Here is a 19523-nt window from a genome sequence, read left to right on the forward strand (position 1 = left end):
ATTTCTAGTAAAGTATTTAAAAAAAACACAACACCCAGAATAAAGTCCTTTAATTGAAATAAACACACAATTCTTTATTGTTCTAAATTAAACTATACTTACCATCACGCCCATTCCAGCTGAAGCCAACGATCTCCTGCAATAAAAGAAAAATAATAAACCAACCTCATCCTTACCTTTCCATGGTTCCCACGACAGCTTCAGCTCTGCTACATCGAGATGACAGGCTGGACCGCAGCAGAACGCTGCCATCCAGCCTGTCATGCCGCAGACACTTAGAAGAGCAGGCATGCTTGCGCTCCTCAGTGTCTCGCTGTGACGGCATCCAGATGAGCCGAGGTCATGTCCAATGAACTCGGCTCACCTCATGCACGTCACTGACAGCGTAGGAAAATTCTCACGCTGAAGTGCTGAGTGCAGGAGAATTCTCCCACGCTGTCAGTGACGTGCATGAGGTGAGCTCATGTCCAATGAACTCAGCTCACCTCATGCACCTCACTGACAGCGTGGGAAAATTCTCCTGCACTCAGCGCTTCAGCGTGAGAATTCTCCCACGCTGTAAGTTACGTGCATGAGGTGAGCCGAGTTCATTGGACATGACCTCGGCTCATCTTTATGCCGTCACAGAGAGACAATGTGGAGCGCAAGCAAGCCTGCGCTTCTCAGTGTCTGCGGGATGACAGGCTGGATGGCGGCGTTCCGCTGCGGTCCAGCCTGTCATCTCGATGTAGCAGAGCTGAAGCTGTCGTGGGAACCATGGAAAGGTAAGGATGAGGTTGCTTTATTATTTTATTTTTATTACAGGAGATCGTTGGCTTCAGCTGGAATAGGCGTGACGGTAAGTATGGTTTAATTTAGAACAATAAAGAATTGTGTCTTTATTTCAATTAAAGGACTTTATTCTGGGTGTTTGTGTTTTTTTTAACTTTGACTATGGGGTTAGTAATGGGGGTGTCTTATAGACGCCTCTCCATTACTAAACTGGGCTTGATGTCAGCTGGCATTATAAGCTGACATCAACCCCAGCCCTATTACCCTCTGCCACCGCACCAGGGCAGCGTGGAAGAGCGAGGCTAAATGCCAGAATTGGTGCATCCTATGAATGCGCCATTTCTGGGGCGGCTGACGGCTGGTGTTTCTAGCCTGGGAGGGGGCCAATATTCATGGCTCCCTTCCTGGGCTATTAATATCAGCCCCCAGCTGTCTGCCTAGCCTTTGCTAGCTATTAAATTAGGGGGGACCCCACATCATTTTTTTGGGGGGGTCCCCCATTTTAATAGCTAGTAAAGGCTATGTATTCAGCTGGGGGCTGATATTAGTAGCCTGGGAAGCTCCGTGGGTATTACCCCCTTCCCAGGCTTCAAACATCTGCCCCAGCTGTCTGCTTAACCTCCGCTAGAGCCTAAAATTAAGGGGAACCCCACGCCAATTTATTTAATAAAAAATCCTTTATTTTAATACTAAATGACAAGTACAGTAACCAACACTATCACTGTACTTCTTATATATGTGACTGACATGTTTCTATCTATCTATCTAATCTATGTGTGAAGCTCTATTCTGTCTGTTATAAATTGTCGGGTACAGATGCTGAATTGCCGGCCGGCTTTCTTAAAGAGACGGTGCATGAAAACACTATTATTTTTTTAAATAAATCCTTTACACTAAATGACAAGTACAGTAATCAACACTGTCACTGTACTTAATATATATGTGACTGACATGTTTCTATCTATCTAATCTATGTGTGATTCTCTATTCCTTCTATTCTAAATTGTCGGGTACCGCTGCTGAATTGCCGGCCGGCTTTTTTAAAGAGACGGTGCATGAAAACACTATTAATTTTTTTGATAAATCCTTTACGCTAAATGACAAGTACAGTAAGCAGCACTTTCACTGTACTTCGTATATATGTGGCTGACATGTTTATATCTATCTAATCTATGTGTGAAGCTCTATTCTTTCGGTTCTAAATTGTCGGGTACCGGTGTATGTCGCTGCTGAATTGCCGGCTTTTCATGTTTCACTGTTGGCACTGTTCCCATCGATTTGGGCAATCACTGTAATGCCACAACCACCATGGCTGTGGCATTACAGTGAGTGGCAGACAATCCCTGCATGATTGGTGCTCTAAATAGCACCAGACATGCAGGACACGCTTTTGGTGCACGAACAGTTATCGAACATAACCTCGAACAGCCGAATTTTTTGCAAATCGTTCGGGTTCGTCGAACAACTCGAACACCGCCCAAAACAGCTCGAATTTGAGATTGGCGAACAGTTCTAGTCGAACACCGCTCATCTCTATTTATTAGCTCTCTAAAGAGCACCAAACATGCAAGGAGGGGACCCGAGTTTCCACCCGAGCAACCCGGAAATTCTCGCTGAGCGCCGAGCTTGTCGAGCACAGTGATACTCGGACAAGTACCGAGCAGTGGTGAGCACATTCGCTCATCACTAGTGGTTATTAATGATTGTAAGAGTGAGTGATCTGCCATGCTGAATGCACTTGGGACAGTGCTTTGCCTGGTGATCACGTGGGTAATGCCATGATGTGGCTTTCACGAAGAAACATCACACTGTCCTACTTACAGGATTAGACCATGATCATACGTTCAGTATTTGGTCAGTGTTTTACATCAGTATTTGTAAGATAAAACTAGGAGTGCGTGAAAAATGCAAAAGTGGTGACATGTTTCTATTATACTTTTCCTCTGTTTGTTCCATTCCTGATTTTAGCTTACAAATACTGAGGAAAAATAACGACCAAATACTGAACATGTGAATGTGGTCTCATGGTGAACCAGACCCCTCTAGTATTCATTCAAGGTACATCTCAGGGTTAAAATGATTTGATTGTGGAAACAATGGTATGGCCATTTCACCAAAGTGTCCCAGAAGACATTTTTAAACATGACTGTGTGGCCTAGACATGTTACTATGGCCTGCAGCGTCTCTAGACTTATCTCTCAAGGAGCACACATGGCCCATCACTGGTGATGAGCGAATATGCTCGGTTAGCCCTTTCGCCGAGTATACTCGGCCGAGCACCGAGTATTTATAGAATGCTCGGGCTTTAAGTTTTCGTTGCTCCGTGAACATGATTTGCAACTGTTTGACAGATTTAATACATGTGAGGAATGCTGGAAAAACAGGCATTCCTCACATGTATTAAATCTGTCAAACAGTCGCAAATCATGTTCACAGAGAGACGAAAACTTAAAGCCCGAGCATTCTATAAATACTCTATGCTCGGCCGAGTATACTCGGTTAAAGGGTTAACCGAACATACTCGCTCATCACTACCCATCGCTAGTCGTAAATTACAAAGAAAGCTGATTGATGATGTGCATGCCCAAATGCATTTAGGGCTGCAGAAAATTCCCCAGACATCCATTCTGAAAAATTTCTTTCCACTTTTCATCATTTGCATATCAATAACATGTTTATTTATCTTGTGATTGCAATTTTAAATGTTGAGGAGTGTATTTTTATAAGGGTAAACATAGTCGCAAATTGTGTGGGAAAACAAAGATCACCAGTTAAAAAAAGACATCTATGCGTTTGTAAATTTAATGTTAAAACAGAGGTGTATCTAGGGTTTCTAGCACCCATGGAAAGAATTCAGTAATTTAGTATGGCGCCTCCCCCCTTAAGTGGCTTGAGTAGTTATCATGTAATCAATCATTAATATGCGACTTGCACACAGTCACGTGCTGACTTGCTGCTCTTCCTAATTCTCTCAATGTTCAGTGAAAAACTGAGAGAAGAGGGAAGAAAATCTAGCTATCACATGATCTTAAAAAAGAAAATCACATATAAATGAATTGGCCATGTAATGACTGCTGGAACTAGCAAGCAGAGCAGAATCCCGACAGTGAGTATATTACACGCTGTTAGGATTGGCATGCTAGAGTGCTTCATTTTTAATTAAAGGCCTTTCCAGGTTCGAGATGAAAATCTGCAGTGACTGCAGGTGTCTGAATTCTCACTGCACAATTTTAGGATTCTCCCTTGCCGGTGGCAAGAGTAGATGGTCATGTGAGAACAAGTATGCGATTTGTATACTTCTGGCCCCATTCTGACAGGACATGTCCAGCCTCGCTCAATTTATTTTCATTTGCACGTCTAGTTGGCACGTGACCTCATGTATCCAAATCGTATACTTGCTGTTTCTTGACCGCTCACTCACACCACCAGCACCAGAGAATATCGACAGTGTTCAGTGTGTACTGTGAGAATTTAGAAGTCTGCAGTCACATAGAATGACTGCAGAGTCATCACAAATTTGGACAACTCCATTAATGCTCACAATATAAATAAAAACATTGTAACCCTTAACTTTTCAGACAGCACAACACTTTAATAACATAGCCATGCATCACGTAAAATTACAAGTTATGGATTTGTTATGTTAAATGTGCACAGGATCAGAACCAATAACAGTAAAAGAATCCATCTCCAGAACCACCAGCAGCACAGAAATACATCACTAGAACCCCCATCAGTACAGAAACACAGCATCATAACCCTCACCAGTACAGAAATACATCACCAGTGCCACCAGCAGTACAGAAATTCATCATCAGAACCACCAGCAGTACAGAAATACATCCTTATAATCCCCATCAGTACAGAAACAACATCAAAACCCTCTTCGGTACAGGAATACATCACATGAACCACCATCAGTACAGGAATACATTACCAGGACCACCATCAGTACAGGAATACATCTCCAAAACCACCATCAGTACATGAATAATTCACCGGGACCACCATCAGTACATGAATTCAGCACCAAAACCACCATCAGTACATGGTACATCAATTGTAATGTCAGGTCAGACCCATATACATTTGTATCGCATGAACCTACAACTTCCAGTATGTCCTTAACAATGGTTAGAAGATACTGGGAATTGTTGCTATAAGTCATCATCAAACCTCGAACCATACAGGAACAACAGTACTGATGAGAATTAGTCAGTATCACAAATAAACATTTACATTCAGGTACCTTATAGATGATGTTGTCTCTTATTGGAGTCGTTCTATTTCTTTTCTTCATCTTGTCAAAATGCAATGATAATTTTTCACAGCCATAGCTGGTGTCTGTAGACTTACATCTTCTCCGGTCTTGTGCAGCACATCCCCACACAACACCCTTAAAAATGGGAGTGTCATTATAATGCTCTTAAATAAAAATATCTGCCCTAAGCTATGCCCCTGAATAATTAATTGTTTCTCATTATGTTCTTCGCACAAAATATGACCCACACACTGTTCCTCTTATGGTACATGTCCTCCACACTGCCTTCTCCTTTCCATACTGGGCCCCATCTTCACATTATCCTCTCAGACTGTGCCCCTAAAATGCCATGTCTCTATGCTATGCTCCCTCATTGCACTCCCCCTCCTCAGCGTACTATCCCCTCCTTGCTGTGGCCACTCACTGTCCCCCATCCTGCCCCCTCTCCATACCGCCCCATACTACCCAGCATCTATTCTGTGCCTCCTCACATTTTTCTCATCCCATATTGTCTCCTCACACTATTTCCCTTAATAGTCTCCTGACACATCCCTCCCGGCTTCCCATACTGTTTCCGCACTCATCCGCCCTCACTCTTCATACTGTGTCTGCACCCATCCCCCCACTCATCATACTATGTCTGCATACATTCCCCCCTAGTTCCCCATACTGTGTACGCATCCATGCCACCCCTTCAATCACGATACTGTCCTCAAATTTCTCCCCCCTCGCTCCCCATACTGTGTTTGCACTCATACCCCCTTCGTTCTCCATACTGTGTCCGCTCCCATCTCCCCTTCGCTCCGCCTACTGTTTCCCCACCCATCCCCCCTCATTCCCCATACTGTTTCCTCAAATTTATCCCCCCATTTGCTCTCCATACTGTATCCACGTACACTGTTCCCCCTTGCTTCCCATACTGTGTTTACACCCATCCCCCCTTGCTCTCCACACTGTTTCAACATACATTCCCCTGACCCTCTCTTCCCATCAGGGTTCGGACTGGGAGGCCCCCGAGCAGGACGCATGGGGCCCCTGGTTAACATGGCCATCGGTGCTCCACACTGCAAGGGCCCTGAGGGTCAGGAGGACCCTTCCAGTGCGGTTGATGAGGGCAGTCTCCAGGGGGCCCATGGCCAGATTGCCCTCATCCTGTGCAATGGGCAGGGAGCGAGCAGAGGTGAGAACGGATCCCTCCAGCTCCACTGCCGACAGGAGGAAAATGGTAGGGGAGCTGGAGGGATCTGTTCTCACCTCTGCTTCCTGCCCACCACTTCCTCCCTGACACAGGTTCGTGCTGCTTGATGATGTCATCATGCAGCGCGAGCCTGTGTCAAGGAGAAAGATGCCGGGCAGGAAGCAGAGGACGATGCTGCGGGGGAGCGTGTTGAGAGGTAAGTGTTTTTTTTTTTTTTTAAAGGGGTTCTCCTCTACTTTATATTACCCCCCCAATGCATCCCCCCGGGGCCCCTAAGACTTTTTGTAAATACCTTCCATTGAAGATAATGCCTGTGAGCGGCGCTATCACTGACCGCTCACAGGCATCATGTGACCCCCGGCTGCAGCCGGCTCTGACATCCGCTGATGTCACGACAAGTGCTGGCAGCAGCCGGGGGTCTTTTTCTTCCTGGTTCCACGGTGGATGCCAGGCGGATGCCAGGCTGTGGGCAGAGATATCCCCGGCGTCACACCCGGCAACCACCGCTCGCTCTGTCTCTCCCCATTCATTGGGAAAGCACACGGTGGATGCTGGGTGTGATGCGGGGGGATAACCCAGCAGCCACAGTGGGGACCCCAGCTCTGAGTCACGCCTCACTTGTTGTGACGTCAGCGCGGGGTCACGTGATGCCTGTGAGCGGCTTATAGTGCTTCTCACAGGCATCATCTGCAACGGAAGGTATTTACAAAGAGTCCTAGGGGCCCCGGGTTGATACAAGGGGGGGGTAATGTTAGATAGTCACAACTTCTTTAACTAATAGACTAAACTGGAGATCGGGAGAAATGGGGACAGCAATGGTGATGGAGGAGGTGGGGGGAGATGAGTGAGAGCAATGGTGATGGTGGGGGAGATGAGGGAGAGTGGTGGAGATGGTGGGGGGAGATATGCATGGCATGGTGATGGAGGAGGTGTGGGGAGATATGCATGGCATGGTGATGGAGGAGGTGGGGGAAGATATTCATGGCATGGTGATGGAGGAGGTAGGGGGAGATATGCATGGCATGGTGATGGTGGAGATGGGGGGAGATAAACATGGCATGATGATGGAGGAGGTGTGGGAGATATGACAAGGCACTGGTGATGGAGGAGGTGGAGGAGATATGGCAATGATGATGGATCAGGTGGGGGAGATAAGGCAATGATGATGGAGCAGGTGGGGGAGATATGGCAATGATGACTGAGCAGGTGGGGGGAGATATGGCAATGATGACTGAGCAGGTGGGGGGAGATATGGCAATGATGACTGAGCAGGTGAGGGAGATATGGCAATGATGATGGAGCAGGTGGGAGGAGCTATGGCAATGATGATGGAGGAGGTAGGGGGGAGATATGGCAATGATGATGGAGGAGGTGGTGGGGTTAGATATGGCAATGATTATGAAGGAGGTGATGGGGTAGATATGGCAATGATGGAGGTGGTGGGGGGAGATATGGCAATGATGGAGAATATATGACAATGATGGAGGAGGTAGAGGAGATATGACAATGATGAAGAAGGTGGAGGAGATATGACAATGTTGGAGAAGGTGGGGGAGAGCAATGATGGAGAAGGTGGGGGAGAGCAATGATGGGGATGGGAGGGAGCAATGATGGAGGAGGTGGGGGGAGAGCAGTGATGGGTATGGGGGAGAGCAATGATCAAGGTGGGGGGAGAGTAATGATGTTGAATTATTTGTACGCTATATGCTGTTAATATGTGGTCTGGTCATGGTGTGGTGGTATTTTTCCTTGTAAGTGGTATTGTTCAGTCACTATGTGGTGGTAATATGTGGTCTGGTCATGGTGTGGTGGTATTTCTCCCTTGTATGTGGTATTATTCAGTCACTATGTGGTGGTAATATGTGGTCTGGTCATGGTGTGGTGGTATTTCTTCCATGTATGTGGTATTTTTTGGTCACTATGTGGTGGTAATATGTGGTCTGGTCATGGTGTGGTGGAATTTCTCCCTTGTATGTGGTATTATTCGGTCACTATGTAGTGGTAATATGTGGTCTGGTCATGGTGTGGTGGTATTTCTTCCTTGTATGTAGTATTATTCGGTCACTATGTGGTGGTAATATGTGTTCTGGTCATGGTGTGGTGGTATTTCTCCCTTGTATGTGGTATTATTCAGTCACTATGTGGTGGTAATATGTGGTCTGGCCATGGTTTGGTGGTATTTCTTCCATGTATGTGGTATTTTTTGGTCACTATGTGGTGGTAATATGTGGTCTGGTCATGGTGTGGTGGTATTTCTCCCTTGTATGTGGTATTATTCAGTCACTATGTGGTGGTAATATGTGGTTTGGTCATGGTGTGGTGGTATTTCTTCCATGTATGTGGTATTTTTTAGTCACTATGTGGTGGTAATATGTGGTCTGGTCATGGTGTGGTGGTATTTCTTCCATGTATGTGGTATTTTTTGGTCACTATGTGGTGGTAATATGTGTTCTGGTCATGGTGTGGTAGTATTTCTCCCTTGTATATGGTACTATTGGTGTTGGTATAGTGGATTGTGTTGTGTATGGAGGTCATTTGTTCTCTCTGATATTAATTAGAAGAAGATTCTTTATTTCCATTAGTGGTTAAATACTTGGAACAAGATGCACTTACAGGGGTTTTCTGGGGAAAGCAAGTAATCATCTCTCCACAGGATAAGTGATAAATTACGGATTAGTGGGGGTCTGACTGCTGGGATCCGCACCGATTGGTAGAATGTGGAGCTTTTATCTCCATTAGACTGGAGCTCATGTGCGACTTGACCACTGATCCGTTCATTCCCTCAGTGGCTGTTCTTGTTTTTTTCTGAAAGCCCCAAAGAGAATGAATGGACCTGCGGTCAGACGTTCCACCTGCTGCTGAATTTTAAAATGGGGATAAGTGTCCTGTCAGGGATAAAACTTCCCCATTCTTCCGATAGGTGCTTTTTCTAATGTTCGTACCCAAAAGATCAGTAAGTGATCACCGATCCTGTGGATCCCATGGATCTGTGATAACCAGTAATTCTACATCCCAGTTATGGTGATGCACAGTATATGTGCAGGAGCCGCCTGTGATTTACAGTCGACGCTCCACTATAACGGGGATATCGGCTAACAGTTATTTGCATATTGCTATAGGGTGGGCCCTGAGCATCAATTCCTCCTGTGGGCCCCAGACACCCCAGTCAGACACTGCTCCCCATGCTGTGTTTTCAAATTTCTTCCCCATTTCCCTAATTACAATAAATCTTTGGTGTCTTCAGCTAAATTGGAGTACTTATCACAGTAAACTTCTGCCACCTATGCAATGCCGAGGAGTGACGTCAGCAGTGTGATCATATGAATTGATCACGTTGCTGGCATTGCCCTGACCCGGAAATGACAGTGGTCAGGGTTTCAATGGTACTTGTGCATGAGTGAAGCCCATTCAAATAATGACTGGGAGCCAGTGTGCTGCACATTCTCTGATCTGGCTCTTTGAGCTAGCTCAGAGAATCTCTGACTCCCACTGTGAGGGGTGGCAAAATGCAGCTGCTGATGAGACTCCTCAATCCGTCGCATCCGGCATTCTGATAGTGCCCCCCCAATGGCTGTGCCCATGGCAAATGTTATGCCTATTTCCCCCTCACCTACATACCCCCTGTGGTAGGACGACTCGCTCGGCCACTTCCGGAAGTAGACTCATGAACCCGAGTTTTCTTTGCAGGCTTTATTAACAGCATAAAGCTCTGCACTCCAGCAAAATAAATACAGCCTTACTTGGCTAAACAACAAAACAAAAGAGTAACTATAGCACAGTCCATATATGTGTGTGCGGGTTGCACACACAAGTTATGTCCAGCCTTTAGCTCCCTCCTGAGCTAATGCTGTCCAGTCTGGAGACCTTGCCTCTCCAAACATAACTCAAAGAAAAAAAAAAACAGGACTGAACATTTAAACGATGCTCAGCCACACCCTGAGGTGGAGGTATGGGGAATGACGTCCCTCACATCACTATGTCATTCCCCTAAAACCATGCCCTTTAAGTGAGGTAACCCACCAGCGTATAACATGCTGGCAGAAAGTCCACTGGCTTCAGTTCACACAGGCTAGCAACCTGTGTGACACATACCTCCCCTCATATACCATACCAGTGACTCTGTCACATATTCCCTCCCTCTGCCCAAAGTCGAGGGTTTGGGCACCTTCCGATACCAGACAGGGAATTCTAGAAAGGGCATCAGCGTTCCCGTGTAACTTCCCAGGCCTATGCTCTACGTGAAAGTTGAGGTCCTGAAGAGCTAGGAATCATCTAGTTGCTCTGGCATTTTTATCCCTCTTTTCCCTCAACCATCTCAACGGGGCATAGTCTGATACCAACTTAAACTTCCGGCCTAGTAGGTAGCATCTTAGTGTATCTACAGCCCATTTTTTGGCTAGACACTCTTTTTCTACTATTGCAAAGTTTTTCTCGCAGGACGAAAGTTTCCGGCTCAGATAGAGAATGGGATGTTCTTCTCCATTTATCTCTTGAGAGACTACGGCTCCTAGACCAACCTCTGAAGCGTCTGTCTGGACCACAAACTCTTTCTTGAAGTCTGGTGTGACCAGGACCAGCTGTTTACACAGTGCTGGCATCAACAGTTGAAACGCAGTCTCTGTTTCCACCATCCACTTCACCATAGTTGATCTGGTGCCATTTTTTGGGATTTATTGTAAATCCCGCCTTCCTTAGAGCATCCAGAACGGCCTGTAGTTTAGGTAGATGACTTTCCCAGTCTGGGCTAAAGACTACAGTGTCGTCAAGGTAGGCTGCAGAATACTTCTTATGTGGGGCTAGGATCCGATCCATAGCCCTCTGGGAGGTGGCTGGGGCTCCCTGTAGTCCGTACGGCATCCGAGTGTATTGGAAGCACCCATCAGGTGTTGAGAAAGCTGTCTGCTCCTTTGGCCATCTGGGACATGGGGATCTGCCAGTAGCCCTTTGTCAGGTCCAGAGTGGTGATGTACCTCGCCGGTCCAAGCCTCTCGATGAGTTCATCGTTGCGGGGCATCGGGTACGCGTCACACTTGGACACCTCATTCAGCCGGCGATAATCATTACAAAACCTCCACTCTCCATTGGGTTTTGGCACGAGGACGATGGGGCTCGACCATCTGCTCTTTGACTCCTCTATCACACCGAGGTCTAACATCCTCTTCACCTTGGCTGAGATCACCTCCCACCGTGCTTCAGGAATCCTGTATGGCTTCAGGTTCACCATTATATGGGGCTCTGTTAGCACATCATGTTCTACCACCTGGGTATGCCCCAGCAACTCTGAGAACAGGTCCCGATTCTGCTGGAGCAGTTCTCGACACTGTTGCTTCTGGGCTGGTGAAAGGGTCTCCGCTATTGTGACATCTTCCACCTGGCCTTCGGGAGTGGCTCCCAGGCAAGGAGTTCCCACGGGTTCCCGATATTGCCACGGCTTGAGCAGGTTTACATGGTACACCTGGTGTGGCTTTCTTCGGCCAGGCTGGTGGACTCAGTAAGTTCACTTCACCGAGCTTCTCCACCACCTCATATGGGCCATGCCACTTGGCCAGAAACTTACTTTCAATGGTGGGAATAGGAACCAGGACGCAATCCCCAGGTTGGAACAGTCTCAGCCTTGCTGACCGGTTATACACCCTCGTCTGGGCTTCCGGCGCCTGGAGGAGATGTTCCTTCACGATGGGCATCACCTTCGCCATTCTCTCCTGTAACTGGGTGACCTGTTCAATGATGCTCCGGTGGAGCGTGGCCTCGGCCTCCCAGGTTTCCTTGGAGATGTCTAGGAGACCTCTTGGATGCCGTCCATACAGGAGCTCAAATGGAGAGAAGCCAGTGGAGGCTTGAGGAACTTCTCTGACAGAGAAAAGCAGAAATGGGAGCAGGTAGCCCCAGTCTCGCCCATCCTTTTCAATGACCTTCCTGAGCATCGCCTTTAAGGTCTTGTTGAAGCGTTCAACTAAGACGTCCATCTGAGGATGATAAACTAAGGTCCAAATCTGGGCAATCTGAAGGATTCTGCATAGCTCCTTCATGACCTTGCTCATGAAGGGGGTTCCTTGGTCTGTCAAAATCTCTTTTGGCAGACCTGTCCGAGAAAAATATGAGCTAGCTCTCGGGCTATACTTTTACTGGACGAGTTCCTTAGGGGTACCACTTCAGGGTACCGGGTCGCATAGTCCATGACCATGAGGATGTATTGGTGGCCCCAGGCCGATTTAACTTAGGGACCCACAAGGTCCATGGCAATCCTCTCAAAGGGAACCTCTATGATAGGTAGTGGAACTAAGGGACTACGAAAGTGGGAGATGGGCGCAGTTATCTGGCAGGTGGGGCTGGACCTACAATAGTTTAAGATTTCACGATAACATCCTGTCCAATAAAACCTCCTTATAACTTTCTCCTGGGTTTTCTCAACCCCTAGGTGTCCCCCCAGAATATGTGAGTGTGCCCTGTTTAATATTCTCTGACGGTATGAACCTGGAACTAACAGCTGTTCCACTACCTCTTCACTTTTTAGTTTGGTCACCCGGTATAATAGCTCCCCCCGAACTGCAAAGTGTGGGTACCTGGTATCCGCCCCTGGCTCTTGAGCAACACCATTCCAAACTGTAACATTATCCCACGCCCCTTTCAAGGTCAAGTCCCGAACCTGAGCTGACCCAAAGTTCTCTCCAGGCACCTCTAATTCAGGGAGGTCGACCACCTCAGACACAGTCTCATCCTCGTCGCTGACAAGGACACATAATGGGAACTCATCCACTTCCGATGTCGACCGGGGTATTTCTCTAGGGTCCTGGCTTTTTCCCATGGGACTTGGTCTGGATCCCTTCCCCCACAAGTCCCAGAACAAGGGAAAATCGTGCCCCAAAATGACGGGATGTATCAGGTCCCTGACCACCCCAACCTCGTGGGGTTGGGCACCGCAGTCTGTTCCGACCATCACTTTGGCCACCGAGTAGTTCTTGGCGTCCCCATGTATGCAGCGGACGCCCACAGATTTGGTAGGGATCAGCTGGTGGGGAAGGGTGGCACTGATTAAGGTTACCAGACTCCCAGAGTCCAACAGCCCCAGGACCATCACTCCGTTAACAGATACGGCACATGCCTGCGGGCCCTCGCTGGGTTGACACTCCACTCCAGCAAAATAAATACAGCCTTACTTGGCTAAACAACAAAACAAAAGATAAACTATAGCACAGTCCATATATGTGTGTGCGGGTCGCACACACAAGTTATGTGCAGCCTTCAGCTCCATCCTAAGCTATGGCTGTCCAGTCTGGAGACCTTGCCTCTCCAAACACAACTCAAAGAAAAAAAAAACAGGACTGAACATTTAAACGATGCTCAGCCACACCCTGAGGTGGATGTATGGGGAATGACATCCCTCACATCACTATGTCATTCCCCTAAAACCACAACCTTTAAGTGAGTTAACGCACCAGCATATAACATGCTGGCAGAAAGTCCACTGACTTCAGTTCACACAGGCTAGCAACCTGTGCGACACATACCTCGCCTCATATACCGTACCAGTGACTGTGTCACAGCCCTTATTGAAAAAATCCAAGTATGAATAAATATCTTACACTTACAAATACTGTGTCTGTGTATGGTTATTTCTGCCTGCAGAAATTATAGCATAAACAATCAAATGTACTGTCAGAAAAAATGATGAGCTGCACAGATAAACTCTAACACGTTAAAGGGGTTTTAGTATACAGTGCTGCTCACCATTATTGCACACTTCATTTTTTTCATAGACTGTACAATATCTTCAGAAATAAATGGAAATGTACCAAAGTTATTTCCTCATTTTTTAATTAGTGGTCCAAAGTAATACGACAATAAAACATTGTTTTTCAACTTCCATGTTGCAATTTCAAAGAAGAAACAGAATACACAGCATGTGCAGCAATAAAGGCACCATTAATTAATACTTGGTTGCACACCCATTGGCATTTATGACAGCCTCCAAATGTTTCTTGTAGCCATCTATAAGCTTTTTGCACTTCTCAGCTGGAATTTTCTTCCACTCTTCCTTTGCAGTTTGTTAAAGCTCTTGAATGTTTGCAGGGTTCTTTTTTCCCAATGGCAGATTTCAGCTCACCCCAAAGATTTTCAATGGGATTGAGGTAAGGACGCATTGCTGGCCATTTTAAAACAGTACATTTTTTCTTTTTCAACCATTCCTGTGTACTTTTGGATGTGTGCTTTGGGTCATTATCTTGCTAGAGGACCCATGATCTTTGACTCAAACCAAGTTTTCTTACACTGGATAGGATATTTTTGTGATACGGTCAAGGCCTCCAGTACCAGACGCAGCAAAGCAACCCCACAGCATTATGGATCCTCCACAATCTTAACTGTTGGTAAGGTGTAGTGTTGAGCGAGCATGCTCAACACTGCTCGGTACTCACCCGAGCATCTCACTACTCGGGATGTTCGGCGAACACCGAGCATTTTCGGGTTACTCGGGCGGGAGATCGGGTCTCCGCCCTGCATGTTTGGCGCTCTTTATAGAACCAATGAACATGCAGGGATTGCCAGCCAGTCACTGTAATGCTGCAGCCATGTTGGTTGTGGGCATTACAGTGATTGGCTGGCCGCACATCGTCACCTCGAGTATTTAAAACCGGGCGCCACCATCTTGGACACAGTTGCTCCGGATCCGACAGTGTAGGGAGAGTGCTGCTGAGCTAGGGAGAGATTTATACTGCGAAATAGGTAGTGTAGGGGCTCTAAAGCCTGCAAATCAAACAAACAGTCCTTCTCAGGACTAATATCCATCCCAGATATCAGGCAGGCAGACAGGCTGTATAGGAGACGCAGTGGTTATACCAGGGGTCTCAAAAACGCGGCCCCTCCGGCTGCTTCTTGTGGCCCGCAGGCATAGACCCCGTAACTATCGCAGCTCTCTCCAGCAGCCGCCGACATCAGCGCTGTAATGCAGTGTATTGCCGCGCAGAGACCGGCTCTCTGCACAGCAATACTAGTGTCAGCCGCCGGCCTATCAGAGGCCAGCAGCTGATCTCTGCGTCCCAGTGCACTGGCGTATGATGTCACTGCCATGCGCAAATGTCAGCTGCTGGCCTCTGATAGGCCGGTGGCTGACACTGGTATTGCTGTGCAGAGAGCCTGTCTCTGCGTGGCAATACTCTGCGTTAAAGCGCTGATGTCCGCGGATGCTGGAGAGAGCCGCGATCGTTACGGGGTCTGTGCCTGTGGGCCACAGGTGCAGAAAGGATGCCAAGGGAAAGGTGAGAATCTTATTTTTTTTCTCTGTCATGTGAAATACAGCACAGGGGACCTGTGCTCAGTATAGGGTGGGCACTGTGCGCAGTATGGGGGGGACAGGGACCCTGAGCACTGTATGGGGGGAACGGGGACCCTGAGCGCTGTATGGGGGGACGGGGACCCTGAGCACAGTATGGGGGAGGACGGGGACCCTGAGCACTGTATGGGGGGGAAGGGGACCCTGAGCGCTGTATGGGGGGGGACGGGGACCCTGAGCGCAGTATGGGGGAAGATGGGGACCCTGAGCGCAGTATGGGGTGGGACGGGGACCCTGTGCGCAGTATGTGGGGGGGGCGGCCCTGTGCGCAGTATGTGGGAGGGACCTGGATGGGGGACATGTCTGCAACATGGGGACCTGGATGGGGGACATGTCTGCAACATAAGGACCAGGATGGGGGACCATGTCTGCAATATGGGGGATCATGTCTGCAATATGGGGGACCTGGATGGGGGACCATGTCTACAATGTGGGGGACCTGGATGGGGGACCATGTCTGCAATATTGGGGACCTGGATGGGGGACCATGTCTGCAATATGGGGACCATGTCTGCAATATGGGGGACCATGTCTGCAATATGGGGGACCTGGATGGGAGACCATGTCTGCTGGATGGGGGACCTGGATGGGGGACCATGTCTGCAATATGGGGGACCTGAATGGGAGACCGTGTCTGCAATATGGGGGACCTGGATGGGAGACCGTGTCTGCAATATGGGGGACATGGATGTGGGACCATGTCTGCAATATGGGGGACCTGTATGGTGGACCATGTCTGCAATATGGGGGACCTGGAGGGGAGACCGTGTCTGCAATATGGGGGACCTGGAGGGGAGACCATGTCTGCAATATGGGGGACCTGAAGGGGAGACCATGTCTGCAATATGGGGGACCTGGAGTGGAGACCATGTCTGCAATATGGGGGACCTGGAGGGGAGACCATGTCTGCAATATGAGGAACCTGGAGTGGAGACCATGTCTGCAATATGGGGGACCTGGAGGGGAGACCATGTCTACAAGATGAGGACCAGTTCAAAAGGTGTATAGAAAATAAAATGGTATCACTAAAAATGTCACTTTTTCATGCAAATAATGCGGCCCCCCATATTAAATGTTTTTCCGTGTGCGGCCCATATGCTCAGCTGAGTTTGAGACTAGAGATGAGCGGTGTTCGACTAGAACTGTTGGCCAATCTCAAATTCGAGCTGTTTTGGGCGGTGTTCGACTCGTTCGACGAACGCAAACGATTTGCAAAAAATTCAGCTGTTCGAGGTTATGTTCGATAACTGTTCGTGCGTGTCCTGCATGTCTGGCGCTATTTAGAGCACCAATCATGCAGGGATTGTCTGCTACTCACTGTAATGCCACAGCCATGGCGGTTGTGGCATTACAGTGGTTGCCCAAATCGATGGGAACAGTGCTCACAGTGAAACATGAAATGCCGGCAATTCAGCAGCGGCATACACCGGTACCCGACAATTTAGAACAGAAAGAATAGAGCATCACACAGAGATTAGATAGATAGAAACATGTCAGTCACATATATAATAAGTACAGTGACAGTGTTGATTACTGTACTTGTCATTTAGTGTTAAAATAAAGGATTTCTTAAAAAAAAAATTGGCGTGGGGTTCCCCGTAATTTTAGCCTCTAGCGGAGGTTAAGCAGACGGCTGGGGCAGATGTCTGAAGCCTGGGAAGGGGGTAATACCCACGGAGCTTCCCAGGCTACTAATATAAGCCCCCAGCTGAATACCTAGACTTTACTAGCTATTAAAATGGGGGAGCCCAAACAAAAATGACGTGGGTTTCCCCCTATTTTAATCCTACGGATGCGCCTTTTCTGAGGCGGCTGACAGCTGGTGTTTCTAGCCTGGGAGGGGGCCAATATTCTTGGTACCCTTCCTGGGCTATTAATATCAGCCCCCAGCTGTCTGCCTAGCCTTTGCTAGCTATTAAAATAGGGGGGACCCCACGTCATTTTTTTAGGTCCCCCATTTTAATAGCTAGTAAAGGCTAGGTATTCAGTTGGGGGCTGATATTAGTAGCCTGGGAATCCGTTGGTATTACCCCCTTCCCAGGCTTCAAACATCTGCCCCAGCCGTCTGCTTAACCTCCGCTAGAGACTAAAATTACGGGGAACCCCACGCCAATTTTTTTTTTAATAAATCCTTTATTTTAACACTAAATGACAAGTACAGTAATCAACACTGTCACTGTACTTCTTATATATGTGACTGACATGTTTCTATGTATCTAATCTATGTGTGATGCTCTAATCTTTCTATTCTAAATTGTCGGGTACCGATGCTGAATTGCCGGCCGGCTTTTTTAAAGAGACGGTGCATGAAAACACTATTATTTTTTTTAATAAATCCTTTACACTAAATGACAAGTACAGTAAGCAACACTGTCACTGTTCTTCTTATATATGTGACTGACATGTTTCTATCTATCTAATCTATGTGTGATGCTCTATTCTTTCTGTTCTAAATTGTCGGGTACCGGTGTATGCCGCTGCTGAATTGCCGGCCGGCTTTTTTCAAGAGAGTGTCTTCTGAGCAGTTTGTAATCTTTTGGACACCTTTGAAGGTGTTTTCTATGTGTTTTCTATGTGTTCCTATGTATTTTTGTTTGCCTGCCATTGGTTTTAACGGTGTTCGACGGTGTTCAACGGTGTTCTAAGGTGTTCGACGAACAGTTCCACGAACCGAACCGAACCCGAATACTACGGGGCTGGCTCAACACTATTTGAGACCCCTGGGTTATACCAACAAACACTGCATTACAGTCCTGTGTTTTCTGCTGCTCAAATTGCTAGACTTAGCCCCCGGTCTCAGGGGCCAGGAAAAATCCTTTTTTTTTTTTTTTTTCCATTTAAATCTTCTTTTTTTTTTTCCTCAGTCAGACTGTACAAATACCCGTCTTATTAACCTTTTGGTATCCCCCCCCCCCCCCCAAAAAAAAAATTGAGTGTGTCTGTGAGGGTTCAGACAAAAATATATCTGTTTAAAAGAGTTTGGTTTCGGCCAGATAACTAGAACTGTGGTTTTGCAGTGCCACGGTTCAAATCTCTGTATTATCCACTTTTTTGCCTTTTTTCCATAAAAAAAAAGCAGTTTGAGTGTCTCGCTGACTGTTCAGACACAAATATATCTATTAAAAAAAGTCTGGTATTCGCCAGGAAATTAGAAGTGTGGTTTTCCTCTTCCACAGTTCAAATCTGGGTATTATTCACCTTTTTGCCATTTTTCCATAAAAAAAAACAGTTTGAGTGTCTTGCTGACTGTTCAGACACACATATATCTTTTCTAAAAGATTCTGGGGTAGGCCAGAGAACTAGAACTGTGGTTTTCCTCTTCCACGGTTCAAATCTGGGTGTAATCCACCTTTTTGCCTTTTTTACATAAAAAAAACAGTTTGAGTGTCTCGCTGACTGTTCAGACACATATATATCTGTTTAAAAGATTCTGGTGTAGGCCAGAGAAATTGAACTGTGGTTTTCCTCTTCCACGGTTCTAATCTCCTTTTTATTACTCTTTTGCCATTGATAGTGCGAGTGTAAGCTATTTTACTTCATTTACAATGGGCAAGGCGCGTGGCAAGGGACGTGGAACTGGACGTTGTGGTGATGGTGCGTGCAGAGGACGGGGCCGCGGCCAAGGTGAAAATGCGCCACAACCAACAGCCACATCTTCTCGCTTCCAGTTCTTTACCGAATTACTATGGAAGCACACAACAACACAACTATTGACAACTGATCAGTGTGAACAGGTTATTAATTGGATAGCAGATAATACTTCCAGTCACCAGGGCACCACCACCTCCGGTCTGTCTTCCACACGGTCAAGTCTTAGTAGCCGTGAGTCTCGACCGCATACTCCTCCACACCCTGATGCTCCTTCCTCCCACCATGCCAAGTGTCGTCAGACAGCAACTGATCCCACAGTTGGACACTCTGAAGAGCTGTTCACTGGTCCATTTCCATATTTGGGCCCCTCGCCT

The sequence above is a fragment of the Phyllobates terribilis genome, unplaced genomic scaffold (genome assembly GCF_046119375.1).
Source record: "Phyllobates terribilis strain yellow unplaced genomic scaffold, ASM4611937v1 Scaffold_4__5_contigs__length_816908805, whole genome shotgun sequence".
Lineage (NCBI taxonomy): Eukaryota > Metazoa > Chordata > Amphibia > Anura > Dendrobatidae > Phyllobates > Phyllobates terribilis.